General features: G+C 48.6%; 1 pseudogene; it reads right to left on the reverse strand.

Annotated features, from left to right (window-relative positions):
* Positions 1–13,281, reverse strand: part of LOC125637935 (uncharacterized) — a 34,526-nt pseudogene extending 21,245 nt beyond the window's left edge.
* Positions 13,282–14,742: the final 1,461 nt, after the last annotated feature.

Below are 14,742 nucleotides of genomic sequence, written 5' to 3' on the forward strand. Positions count from 1 at the left end.
TTTAAAATGATTGGTAAAAGGTACAGCTAAGCAGAACTCAGGTTTCACTATATAAACTGGGGTCCAAAAGGAAGTTCTTTGGAACCAGCTCCAGAACACAGCCCAAAGATCAGAGCTGCCAGACCTCAACACCCCCAGAAGCTGGAGTCCCTGGCCAACCTGATCCTGAGTGGCCAGCAGGAAAAGTTCGTCTGCCTTATTGGGAGTGGTGAGCATTGTATGCTTAGCGTGAGCATTCCATTTTGGTGACTGTTAATAAACAGAGGTTAAGGATATAAGGCATAAGGTTCTTTCACTAGTAAAAAACACCCACAAATGCGCAGAGTGTAAAGTTACACCCTGAGCCCTAGGAACTGGGTAAGGGCAGGTGCCCTAGTGTGGGTAACATTTTCTCCATGCCTTGAGCAGAGCTGCTGCCATCAGTGGCTGGGCTGGGATTCCTGGAAGAGGTTGTTGCTCATGGGCTGTTTGCTACCACTGCTGTGCCAGGACTGAGGGACATAATATGCAAGTAAACAAGTTACACTAAAATTAACCCCAGGCTCTATGGACATGAGCTCTCCTCCAACAGGAAGCGGACCTGAAAGGTGCTGACTACGGCTGTTGATTAAATTGCAGTTAACTCACGCAATTAACTCCAAAAAATTATTTGCAATTAATTGCAGTTTTAATTGCACTGTTAAAACAACAGAAACCCAATTGACATTTATTAAATATTTTTGGATGTTTTTCTACATTTTAAAATATCTTGACTTCAATTACAGCACAGAATACAAAATGTACAGTGTTCACTTTATATTATTTTTATTACAAATATATTATTTCTTTTATCTGTCATTTTTACAATGCAAATGTTTCAATTCACCTCATACAAGTACTGTAGTGCAATCTCTGTTGTGAAAGTGAAAATTTTCAAGTGTAGATATTTGTTACATAACTGCACTCAAAAACAAAATAATGTTAGAGCGTAAAAGTCCAATCAGTCCTACTTCTTGTTCAGCCAACTGCTAAGACAAACAAGTTTGTTTACATTTACGGGAGATAATGCTGCCCGCTTCTTATTTACAATGTCACCTGAAAGTGAGAACAGACGTTCACATGGCACTTTTGTAGCCGGCATTGTAAGGTATTTATGTGCCAGAATTGCTAAACATTCGTATGCCTCTTCATGGTTCGGCCACCATTCCAGATGACATGCTTCCATGCTGATGATGCTCATTAAAAAAAAAAAAAGCATTAATTAAATTTGTGACTGAACTCCTGTGGGGGAGGAGAGAATTGTATGTCTTCTATATTGTTTTACATACATTCTGCCATATATTTCATGTTTATAGCAGTCTCGGATGATGACCCAGCATGTTGTTCGTTTTAAGAACACTTTCACTGCAGATTTGTTAAAACACAAAAAAAGGTACCAATGTGAGATTTCTAAAGGTAGCTACAGCACTCGACCCAAGGTTTAAGAATCTGAAATGCCTCCCAAAATCTGAGAGGGACAGGGTGTGGAGTATGCTTTCAGAAGTCTTAAAAGAGCAACATGTTATCCGGAAGCTACAGAACCCGAACCACCAAAAAAGAAAATCAACCTTCTGCTGAGATATCTGACTCAGGTGATGAAAACGAAAATGTGTCGGTCTGCACTGCTCTGGATCATTGTCAAGCAGAACCCATCATCAGCATGGACGCATGTCCTCTGGAATGGTGGTTGAAGCATAAAAGGACATATGAATCTTTAGCGCATCTGGAATGTAAATACCTTGCGACACCGGCTACAACAGTGCCATGCAAACGCCTGTTCTCACTTTCAGGTGATATTGTAAACAAGAAGCAGGCAGCATTATCTCCTGCAAATGTAAACAAACTTGTTTGTCTGGCTGAACAAGAAGTAGGACTGAGTGGACTTGTAGGCTCTAAAGTTTTACACTGTTTTATTCTTGAATGCAGTTTTTTTGTACATAATTCTACATTTGTAAGTTCAACTTTTATGATAAAGAGATTGCACTACAATACTTGTAGGAGGTGAATTGCAAAATACTATTTCTTTTGTTTTTTTACACTGCAAATATTTGTAATAAAAATATAAAGTAAACACTGTACATTTTGTATTCTGTGTTGTAACTGAAATCAATATATTTGAAAATGTAGAAAACATCCAAAAGTATTTATATGGTATTCTATTATTAACAGTGCGATTAATCACGATTAATTTTTTAATTGCTTGATAGCCCTAGTACTGACATTTGCCACCAGTTGGCCACTCAGTGGCACGTGGCAGCCGAGGCTTCAAGGGAACCCAGACATTTCACAGCTGCGAATAAAAGAGGGGAAATTGGTCCTTATCCAGGGAAACAAGGGCCCGGTAATTCCTCAGCATCTGGTCCCGATACAGCTGCTTCTCTGGCTGGGACAAGAGCTCCCACTCCTCCCGGGTGAAATACAGAGCCACATCCTCAAACGCCACCTGGAGCTGCTGGCACAAGCGTTACACACTCAACACCTTCCGCTCCAGCCCCTCAGCCCGGAGTCTCAGCAGGGGATGCGGTTTCTAGGGGAGCGACTCCCAGGGAACCCCCAGCCCAGCAGCTGTGACCCAGGGAGACCCCCCCACTCAGCTCCCCAGGGACTCGGAGCCCTGCTGAGGGGACAGGAGTCGCCTTTGGCTTCACATGGGCAGGGGTGAAAGTAAGTCTAGGAACTTACCAGTATGGGGCTGGGCTGGGGCCGGCTCTGGCCCCCAGAAGGGGCGGGGCCCCAGGAGGAAGGGACGGAGCTGGGGGGGTCAGAGTCAGCCCCGGCCCACCCCGTACCGGCAAGTGCCTCCTTCCCCCTCCCCGGGGCAGCAGTGGCAGCTGGGGCTCTGGCAGTGGTTTAAAGGGCCCCGGGCAGTAGTGGTGGCCGGAGCCCTGGGCCCTTTAAATTGTCCCCAGAGCCTGCCGGAGCCCTGGGGAAGTGGCTCGGCCGCGGCTACCACCCTGGGCCCTTTAAATCACCGCCCCAGCCCTGCCGCCGCTACCCCAGGGCTCCGGCAGGCTCCGGGGACAATTTAAAGGTCCCAGGGCTCCGGCAGCAGGGGTCTGGTAGCAATTTAAAGGGCTGGGGGCTCCAGCCGCTGTAGGCCCTTTAAATTGCACCTGGGGAAGCCGATCCACCCCGGTACGGCGCACCGGCTCTTCCCGGTACACCGTACCGGGGTGTGCCAGCTTACTTTCATCTCTGCCCAGGGGGTTCTGAGTCAGGGCCCTGGGAAGGGCCTGAATCCCAGGGCAAGAAACAGGAGTCCCCGCCTCTGCCACAGGCCTGTGCTCAGCCCCACTCCCGCCCCTGGCTCGGGCACCTCAGGGCTCCTTTGCCAGGCCAGGGCCCTAAGGGTAAAGGGACAGCGCCCATCTCCACATGTCCGCCTGGCCAGGACCTTCCCCTCCCTAGTCCCAGGGACGGTCCTGGCTTTCTGTGGGAGGGTCCTGGGGCCCCAAAGCATCTCCCCGGCTCCAGCTGCTGCAGCCCTGGGCCCCCGGGCTGCGCTAGTGCAAAGCAGGACCCCAGGCCCTGCCTGGCCATGCTGAGCCGCTCCCGACCCTGGGGCAGTGCTTGGCCCGGGTCAGCACCACCCCCCGGGGTCACTAGCGCGGGAGGGACCCGGGTCCCCGCCCCCCTTGGGACCAGCCAGTGCCCGGCCGGGGAGTCCCCGCCCCGCGTCCTACCTGTGCCGGCCCCGCTGCAGCCATCGCCATGGTCTGGGGCTATTGGGGTCTGGGGCAAGGCGAGGTCCTTGGTAGCAGGGAAGGGACAGACAGGGCGTGTCTGGAGAGAGGAGAAAAGGGGCCAAGTCAGTTCCCAGGGAATCCCCCGAGGAGAGCGGGACCCCGTTATTCGGGGCCTGGGGCAGGTGTGACATTCTCAGTAACATCCCAGGGAGGGGGCTGGGATTACACCCCCCCCCCCGTCACTGCCCTACTACGGGCGCGGGAATGAAGCCCCAGGTTAGCTCAGTTGCAGACCCCTCTCCCACTTCGTTGGCACCGGCTGGTGGGGGGGCGTCACCAGCCCCCTTCGGCTCCGAACCCCCCCCCGGCGGCCGCTTTCCCCGGGCAGCGACTTCCTGCCTCCGCGGCTGTTTCTCCCCCTCCGCTGCGCCCCGCTCACCGACCGACCCCTGGGCTGCAGCGGGGACCCGCCCTGCGCACGGGCCGGGCTGGGGACCCAGGTGTCCGGCCTGGCGCGGGAAGGCTCCTTGGCCCCGCCTGCTCCAGGGCGGATTTAGCGCCCCAGCCAGTAACCCGCCCCGCCCCGCGCCGCGCAGACCTGTGCGGGCCGGAGCCTGTCCCCGCTGGGCGGGGGGCAGGAGCCGCCCGGCCCCCTTCTCCAAGGGGCTCCCTGGGGCTGGAAACGGGGCCGCGCGGGGCTGTAGCGGGCCCGGGAGTCCGGGCGCGGGGACACGTGGGTCAGGTACAATCCCCGCCCCGGGCTAGCGCGGCAGCGCTATCCGAGAAGAAGCTCACCCACACTGAGCTGGTAGATAGGGTGAGAAAGGTCCATGAGAAATCACGCTTTTCCCATCAGAAAAAGCTCACCCTCAGTGAGGTGCGGTGCAGCAGTCACCCGTAGTGTGGTGATGTACAATGAGAAGGGGGGGCGTTGGGGCAGTTTAATACCCAGGGTCCTGTATACCCTAAAAACAGCATTTATCCTCTTGCAGAGTGATCATTACTTTGGGGTCTTGGATGTGAAGAATGTGTGGGGTAAGATATTTCTGTGACCTTTGCTGCATGACCTGTAACCCTAACAATAGCCAGGTTTGCCACCAGAGCTGCAGACTCTGTCTGAGCACACAGTGAGTTACCCGCCCAAACCTCTGTTACTCAGACATGCTAGGGGCACCCCCCTTACCAGTTCCTAGGGTTCAGGCATAACTTTATATGCTGCGGGTTTGCAGGATCTTTTACCAGTGAAAGAGCCTTACACAGCAATATCCTTATCCTCTTTATTAACAATCAACAAAACCAGAATGCTCACGCTAAGCATACAATACTCATCACTCCCAATAAAGCAGACAATTTTTTCCTGCTGGCCTCTCAGGATTCAGTTACTTGGGGACTCCAGGTTCTGCATGGTATTATTGGCAGGGTGTGGAGGTCTGGCAGCTCTGATCTTGGAGCTGTGTCCTGGAGCAGATTCCAAATAATTACCTTTTGGACCCCAGTTTATATAGTGAAACTTGAGTCCTGCTTCGCTGTACCTTAACCAATCATTTTACTAACCACTCCTAACATTGTGGAACAAGATTCTCTAACCAGTCATACCCCTCCACCTTCATTGATTTACACCTAGCAAAATTAATTATGTAATAGACAGAAACAGTCAAAGAACCAGACAGATCATACAATAGAGAGTGGGGACCATAAAGATCAAACAAAGAATGAGGATTTCACAACCACAACTATTGATAAGTTTCAGAGGAACAGCCGTGTTAGTCTGTATTCGCAAAAAGAAAAGGAGTACTTGTGGCACCTTAGAGACTAACCAATTTATTTGAGCATGAGCTTTCGTGAGCTACAGCTCACTTCATCAGATGTTTACCGTGGAAACTGCAGCAGACTTTATATACACACAGAGAATATGAAACAATACCTCCTCCCACCCCACTGTCCTGCTGGTAATAGCTTATCTAAAGTGATCAACAGGTGGGCCATTTCCAGCACAAATCCAGGTTTTCTCACCCTCCACCCCCCCACACAAATTCACTCTCCTGCTGGTGCTAGCCCATCCAAAGTGACAACTCTTTACATAATCAAGTCGGGCTATTTCCTGCATAGATCCAGGTTTTCTCACATCCCCCCCACCCCCATACACACACAAACTCACTCTCCTGCTGGTAATAGCTCATCTAAACTGACCACTCTCCAAGTTTAAATCCAAGTTAAACCAGAACATCTGGGGGGGGGGGCGGGTAGGAAAAAACAAGAGGAAACAGGCTACCTTGCATAATGACTTAGCCACTCCCAGTCTCTATTTAAGCCTAAATTAATAGTATCCAATTTGCAAATGAATTCCAATTCAGCAGTTTCTCGCTGGAGTCTGGATTTGAAGTTTTTTTGTTTTAAGATAGCGACCTTCATGTCTGTGATTGCGTGACCAGAGAGATTGAAGTGTTCTCCGACTGGTTTATGAATGTTATAATTATATTTTTATAATATAATATAATATAATTAATAATTCATATGGTTTATGAATGTTATAATTATAGTTTCTACAAGCCATTACCCTATGATCCCACTGAGAGTTACCAAAAGCAACTACAGCATTTGCTCAAGAAACTTCCTGAAAAAGCACAAGATCAAATCCACACAGACACACCCCTGGAACCCCGACCTGGGATATTCTATCTACTACCCAAGATCCATAAACCTGGAAATCCTGGGCGCCCCATCATCTCAGGCATTGGCACCCTGACAGCAGGATTGTCTGGCTATGTAGACTCCCTCCTCAGGCCCTACGCTACCAGCACTCCCAGCTACCTTCGAGACACCACTGACTTCCTGAGGAAACTTCAATCCATCGGTGATCTTCCTGATAACACCATCCTGGCTACTATGGATGTAGAAGCCCTCTACACCAACATTCCACACAAAGATGGACTACAAGCCGTCAAGAACACTATCCCCGATAATGTCACGGCTAACCTGGTGGCTGAACTTTGTGACTTTGTCCTTACCCATAACTATTTCACATTTGGGGACAATGTATACCTTCAGATCAGCGGCACTGCTATGGGTACCCGCATGGCCCCACAGTATGCCAACATTTTTATGGCTGATTTAGAACAACGCTTCCTCAGCTCTCGTCCCCTAAAGCCCCTACTCTACTTGCGCTATATTGATGATATCTTCATCATCTGGACCCATGGAAAAGAAGCCCTTGAGGAATTCCACCATGATTTCAACAATTTCCATCCCACCACCAACCTCAGCCTGGTCCAGTCCACACAAGAGATCCACTTCCTGGACACTACAGTGCTAATAAACAATGGCCACATAAACACCACCCTATACCGGAAACCTACTGACCGCTATTCCTACCTGCATGCCTCCAGCTTTCACCCTGACCACACCACACGATCCATCGTCTACAGCCAAGCTCTGCGATACAACCGCATTTGCTCCAACCCCTCAGACAGAGACAAACACCTACAAGATCTCTGTCAAGCTTTCTTACAACTACAATACCCACCTGCAGAAGTAAAGAAACAGATTGATAGAGCCAGAAGAGTTCCCAGAAGTTACCTACTACAGGACAGGCCTAACAAAGAAAATAACAGAACGCCACTAGCGGTCACCTTCAGCCCCCAACTAAAACCCCTCCAACGCATTATTAAGGATCTACAACCTATCCTAAAGGATGACCCAACACTCTCACAAGTCTTGGGAGACAGGCCAGTCCTTGCCTACAGACAGCCCCGCAACCTGAAGCAAATACTCACCAACAACCACATACCACACAACAGAACCACTAACCCAGGAACTTACCCTTGCAACAAAGCCCGTTGCCAATTGTGCCCACATATCTATTCAGGGGACACCATCACAGGACCTAATAACATCAGCCACACTATCAGAGGCTCATTCACCTGCACATCCACCAATGTGATATATGCCATCATGTGCCAGCAATGCCCCTCTGCCATGTACATTGGTCAAACTGGACAGTCTCTACGTAAAAGAATAAATGGACACAAATCAGATGTCAAGAATTATAACATTCATAAACCAGTCGGAGAACACTTCAATCTCTCTGGTCACGCAATCACAGACATGAAGGTCGCTATCTTAAAACAAAAAAACTTCAAATCCAGACTCCAGCGAGAAACTGCTGAATTGGAATTCATTTGCAAATTGGATACTATTAATTTAGGCTTAAATAGAGACTGGGAGTGGCTAAGTCATTATGCAAGGTAGCCTGTTTCCTCTTGTTTTTTCCTACCCGCCCCCCCCCCCCAGATGTTCTGGTTTAACTTGGATTTAAACTTGGAGAGTGGTCAGTTTAGATGAGCTATTACCAGCAGGAGAGTGAGTTTGTGTGTGTATGGGGGTGGGGGGGATGTGAGAAAACCTGGATCTATGCAGGAAATAGCCCGACTTGATTATGTAAAGAGTTGTCACTTTGGATGGGCTAGCACCAGCAGGAGAGTGAATTTGTGTGGGGGGGTGGAGGGTGAGAAAACCTGGATTTGTGCTGGAAATGGCCCACCTGTTGATCACTTTAGATAAGCTATTACCAGCAGGACAGTGGGGTGGGAGGAGGTATTGTTTCATATTCTCTGTGTGTATATAAAGTCTGCTGCAGTTTCCACGGTAAACATCTGATGAAGTGAGCTGTAGCTCACGAAAGCTCATGCTCAAATAAATTGGTTAGTCTCTAAGGTGCCACAAGTACTCCTTTTCTTTTTGCGAACTATTGATAAGTGATTTCTTGCCAGACAGAATGCTACCAAACTAAGTTGTCTTTAGCCATCTGAAGATCGGTTTATCTGGTGATGGTGGGTGCTATTAGAACACGATTGCCTTTTTAACAGCCTGATATTACTTTTTTAATGTAATTTAGATGGAATGCAAGGATGTGACTTCCTGCTTCTTAGTCAATGGCTGCTGCTCTTCTAATATGGTGCAGACAAAGGCTTTGGGCCTTGCAATATGGCTACAGGAAAAGGCCTTATCCTTATAAGTGTACAGAGGGTGCTATTGATGCAGTACTGGCAGGGGGTTCTGCAGGTCCCCATTGTGCTTAGAGACACAGAGGACCTTCGCAACCTGTAGACTCACCTGCCAAGCACCTCCTGCTGGTCATCTTGGGAATTAGCTCTTCAGCCTCAGAGCACCCTCTGCTGGCCAGTGTCTTACCCACCTCAGGCCCCATGTCCCTCCCAGACCCCAGTGCCCCATACCTTGGGGTGCTGCCCCACTGCAGTGCCCTCAGACTCTGGGTCTCCCCTCCCAGGGGAACCCCCAACCCTCTAAGCCCACCTTGCCTCAGTGGCTACTGCCAGTCATCATCTAGCCCCCTTTCCCTGGGGCAGACTGCAGCCTATAGTGGCTACTCAACATTGGCAAGGGGATAGGACCTGCTGCCTTTGCTTATCCCCAGGCTGCCCCTCTGTAGCCCCGGTACCTTTCATAGGTCTTCCACAAGGCCTGCAGCCTTGGGGTTTACTAGGCTGGAGCTCCCTTTGCCCTTCCCCAGCACTGCTCTACTTTGGGTACCTTGCTCCCAGGAAGCTAGCCCTTCCCACTCCAGGGCTAGAGTGAAGCTCCTTCAGCTTGGGGCCCCACAGCCCTTTTATCAGGGCCAGCTGGGCCCTGATTGAGCTGGCCACAGCTGTGGTCAGCTGCTCCCTCAACTGCTCTCACTCCTTTTATCCCAGCCACAGCCCTCTCCAGGGCTGCTTTTAACCCCTGTTCTGCTGGAGTGGGGCAGCTGCTCCACTACACAACCCAAAGCAAAGCCAGTCCAAGATGCTGTGTGACAGCTGTCGGTACTACATGGAAAAAGACCATCCTTGCAAAGGCCGGGACTGTAAGCTGTGTGATGTTCAAGGATCGTAGAAATCCGTTTGCCGCAGAAAAATGCAGAATTTGCATTTTGACAGAGAATCTTTAAATTTGTGGAAAAATAAAAACATATATTCACTAAATGTTACTGAAAGTACCAGTGTCACTTATTCAATGTGCACGACCTCCCTATCCTGCTTGATTTTTGAATGCTCTTTACATTTACATCGCTAAACATACTCCAATAAACTTCCAGCATAGAGAGGTTATTTTTTTAATGCATCTCAGATTTCACTTCAGCCTCCAGACGTGAGTAAGTAAAGTTATGAAAAGATGCCAAAAACCCTTCCTTAGATATTTTTAAGGTCAGGCTTGACAAAGCCCTGGCTGGGATGATTTAGTTGGGGATTGGTCCTGCTTTGAGCAGGGGGTTGGACTAGATGACCTCCTGAGGTCCCTTCCAACCCTGATATTCTATTCTATAGGGAAACTAAAGTTCAGCGTTTCATTTTAATCGCTGAAAAATGCGGATTTTAATGGTTTTTTATGAGAAATTCTGTAGTTTTTTATCACAGAAAACTAGGATCCCTGGTGATGCTGAAGACTGTGATGATCTAAACTAGCAGTTCTCAACACGCGGGCCTCAGGCGGCCCAATTAGCACATAGCTGCAGTCCAACTGTGTGCTAAAAAAAATGCAAAATTTGCTGCTCTGGTTTGGCACGGGGCAGGGCCGGCTGAGGGGAAGATAGCTTCTTGCCTCCTGCACCAGCGCTTCTGCCAGCAGGGGGCTGATGAGTGCCGCAGTGGGGTAGGGGGCAGGAGAGTGGGTCTGTGGGTAAGTTTTTTGGGGGGGCTCTGGGAACTAGGGATTTGCCCCAGGTTTTAGGTGGGCCTCCGCTCCTGACCCCCTTCTTGGGTCCTGGCTGCCAGCCCCACCAGGTGCTAGGCTTCTGGCTGGTGCTGGGGGGTCCCAGCTGCTGCCTGGCCCCATGGGTCCAGGTCCCCGCTGCTGCCCAGCTCCACTCCTGGCCCCACTCTGGGCAGGGGCGCTGGGCATAAGGGACTGTGAATGGTTTTAGGGTGGGGGAACATTGTGGTTCTCAACCTGCGGCCCACAATGATAAACAGGTTGAGAACCACTAGTCAAGACAGACATCTGTGTTTCATGGTCAACAACTCAACATCAGTGCAACCAAGGCATCAGAAAAGTACATTGTGTATGTTGTTCTCAGGGGACCCCTGACCAGATCCCTGGTTACATTTTTGCAAAGCAAGATCTGCTGGTAGTTTACAGGTGTGGAACGTGTGCAGCCCTTGCCAGGCCCTTTCTGGCTAAGCTCTTTTGGAACTACACCTTCCTTGCTCCCTGTGGCGAAGGGGATGACAGATACATTATCCTGAGGCAGCTCTTGAAGGAGAAGATGGATGTAGATCTGGTCACGCATGAAGGCAAAGTCCTGATTGTGAAGGTGCAGGCCTTGGATGTTTGTTTTATTGACTCTTTCCACTTCTTACCTATGAAGCTCAGCCAGCTAATGCAGGCCCTGGGCTTGGCCTGGGACAAAGGGTATTTTCCTCATTCATTTAACACTTTAAAAGTGAAGACTAGGTCGGGGCTATGGCAGACTACAGTGCTGATTGCATGGTGCCCGACAATTTCTGTGAGAGGGAAGGTGTAGATTTACACAGAGACCATGTCAAGGTGAACCTGGCTAAAAGGCAAATTGCAGAATTGTTTCTGAACTGGCTGTGGGGAAAGTTCGGACAGAGATCAAACCTGCCCAACACCACCCTCGTGAGAGAAACAGACCAGCTCCAGGAGTACCTGTTTTCCCCAATATATAAGGTTCCTTCCTGTGAGTTTATCAACAGTGAAACAGCCTGTCTCTTCCAGCCCTGCATTTCTATGATTTCCACTGAAACTTTCCAGAACATTCAGCCTGAGGCAGGTGCCTGGCATGAAGCATTTCAGTCCGAATGGCTCAAGTCTGAAAAAGCCATAAGCAACTGAAGACAGGGTCTTAAAGTGAATGCATCAGGCAACTTTAACTAGGCATCATTCTACCTAGGATGTGTCCCTCTTGTTTACAGCTGTTCAGCAGTAACACCTAGGGGCTGATGTGTGGAGGAGCCGTGTCCCTGCCCTCCACACTAGACCTGGGAAGACTTCCCCCCTGCCCACCCAGGAGTGGAAGAGCAGAGTGGGGGCTATGACACATGGACCCCTGCAGAGATCAAACCCCAAACGTGCAGCCCTATATTGTACCTTCCTGTCACAGGCCTGAGGGCTCTGGCTCCTACTCCTTGGCAGTGTGATGGTGGTGGCGGGTTAGAGGGAGACGGGGGAACCTGTTTCAGTCACTGGCAGTTTTAGCTCTTGTCTGAACGGCTCCTAGGAGCTGAAATGCCCCGATTTGGCAAGAGAGACACTGGACCTGAGAGCTCAACCCCTGCTTCTAGTCACAGCCAGCCGGACCCACCCCCACAGGGGCAGCCAGAGCTGGGAGCAGCCCAGCCAGAGCATCCCCCCAGCTGATGGCAGGAAGCAGCCATTTGCCCCCTCCTAGTCTTTGGCAAGCAACTGCCAGCACTGGGGCCCAGCAACCCGGCCACAGCTCCCTTCCACCCAGCCCAGGACAAGGAGAATGGGGCAGAGCCTCAAGAACCCATGAAACATCCCCAGACACCAGCTTCAGGGGAGGTCAGAGCCAGCTGGGAGCAGCACCAAGATCCAGAGCTGTCTAAGGCCAGAAGGCACCATTATGATCACCTAGGAAGTTCTCCTGGCTCCCCCAGCGTTTGCTCCATGCTGCAGCCTCATCAGGCTTAAGCTCTGGTGACCTCTCCTCCCTGCAAATAAAGCTGTGTATATTCAAATATGGAAACTGAAGCATTAAGTCACTTGTGCATAGTCTCCAGCTTTCTGAGCATCCCGCTGGTCTTAGACTGGCAGTGTCACAGACTCTCATGATTTGTTTGTGAGTTTCATGAAGGTTGGTGTTTTTTTCCTAAAGCCCCAGCTCCCAGAGTCAGGGGATTATGCGAGAACTTCCTCTGTCATTTAAAAAAGAAGGTCCATCCCTAGCCCTCATGCTTGGGAAGAAGAGTCAGAAAATGTAGCCCTCTGCAAAGGCTCAAACCATGGATGGGAAGTAAAGAGGTTGCCAAATTTATTATATTTTAAATCTCATGATTTGTTAAGCCAGTATCACGGATCTCTTGGGGGCCTGACACATGCTTTTTGTTTGTTGAATTTGGGGCTGGCAATACAAGAATTTGTTGGCCGTGAGAATTTGGAGCTATTGAATTTGGGAGTGGTGGCATTGTGCAGCGTTGGGTGGCTGTGACTTTGGAATTGGTGGCACCATGAATCTGGCGATACAGTACATTTGACCCTGTGAATCTGGGGTTTCTACAGTGTTTAGTTTGTAATGAAAGAGGTGCCGGGGCTCGAGCAATTTTTTTTACTTTCATAACTGACGAGGAGAGGCCAGAGGTGCCGGGTCTATGAACTGCCAAGCCTGGAGGTGCCGGTGCTCATCTCTGGCAAGCCTCGGCACAAATTAAGCACTGAGTTTCTACTTTCATAAATTTTAAGTACAGAAGGGACAGTAATATAACGTCGATAGCACTCCTCACCATGCGTTTTTGGACAGGTTTCCATGCGCCCTTTGGGGCTTATGTCCCGCCCTCCCACACTGTTTCTGTTGGCGCCGAAGTTTGGCGCCGTCGGCCATTTTGAAAAAAAATTGTGTGTGTTTGAATGGGGGAAGTGTTGTGCTTGGATACATTGAGAGAAGTTTAAAGCTTGGGTGAGGTTTATTGAAAAAAGGGGATTGTGTAAGGAGAGCTGTTGTTAAAGGGCAGGTTATTAAAGAAAAGAGAGATTATGGTATGCTAGAAAAGAATAGAAAATGTGATACATTGAGAGCAAAAGGTTGAAAGATTAGAGTGAGAGACGTTTGGGTGAGGTTTATTGAAAAAAGGTGATTGAATAAGGAGAACCGTTGGTAAAGGGCAAGTTATTAAAGAATAGAGTGTTTGTGTTACTGAACACATGCAGAGCGAAACAGCCTACCCCACCGACTGCCGGTAGTGGAAGGATAGCTGTTCTGGGCGGCGCTCCTAGGGAGCTAGCCCCTCCTTTTGGCGGGCCGATCAGCAGTTGTTCTACAGCTAGGTCACAGAATGCACTTGTGGAATCAATCCTGTAGTCCCAAGATTTAGAGAGGATCTCTACCTTACATTAAAAGCTACAAAAACAGGATTAAAAAGGAAATTTAGGAAGCACATGATAAAAAAGGGAATAAAAAAAGCATTAAACAATATTAAAAACTAAGGCAAAACCTGTTTAGTAAGCACATGGCCAAAAACTGGCTAAAAAAACATTAAAAGCTAGCTTTAAAAAGGAAATTTACTAAGCACATGGCCAAAAACTGGCTAACAAACAATAAAACTAGGTTTAAAAAGGAAATTTAGTAAGGCAAAGCCTATTTAGTAAGCATATGATAAAAAAAGTGACTAACAAAGCATTAAACAATATTAAAAACCTGTTTAGTAAGCACATAGCCAAAAGCTGGCTAAAAACATTAAAAGCTAGGCTTAAAAAGGAAATTTACTAAGCACATCATTAAAAAGTGAATAAAAAAGCATTCAGTATCAGGGGAGATTAAAAGCAAGAACAGAGGGAAGATAGAGAGCACATGACTGAATCGAAGAGAGAGAGAGATTTACCTTGCAAGTCTTTCTGTAAAATGAGGCAGCTGCACATTTTAGAAACTTTCAGCCTTGTTATCCTCACCTTTGGATTGGGCCAATCAGAGGTTGTTCTACAACGGCGTTATAGAGTTTATTTTCCTGAACCAATTTTATAGGCCCAAGATTCCCCCCCCTTTTAACAGCCTTATTCTTATCTAAAGAAACAGACCCCCCCCCAGCATTTTTCCTGCCATGTAGTTTTTTAGAAGGGGGGTTTCACAAAAGTTAGAACCATACGCTTTTAGTAACAAACAATTTTAAAAAGTTTTTTCCTAGGTTCTTTTTTTTTTTTAGAAAGCCCAATATAAAACAACAGGCTTTTGCAGCTGATAGCTGTGATCAGAAAGAAGAAGGCTGCTGTTTTACCTGCTTTTTAACAGACACAAGTTAGTTACATTAAGTTTTGTAATGGAATAAAGCTCTGCTTTATATTGACTTGA

Source organism: Caretta caretta, chromosome 6 (genome assembly GCF_965140235.1).
Source record: "Caretta caretta isolate rCarCar2 chromosome 6, rCarCar1.hap1, whole genome shotgun sequence".
NCBI classification, from domain to species: Eukaryota; Metazoa; Chordata; order Testudines; family Cheloniidae; genus Caretta; species Caretta caretta.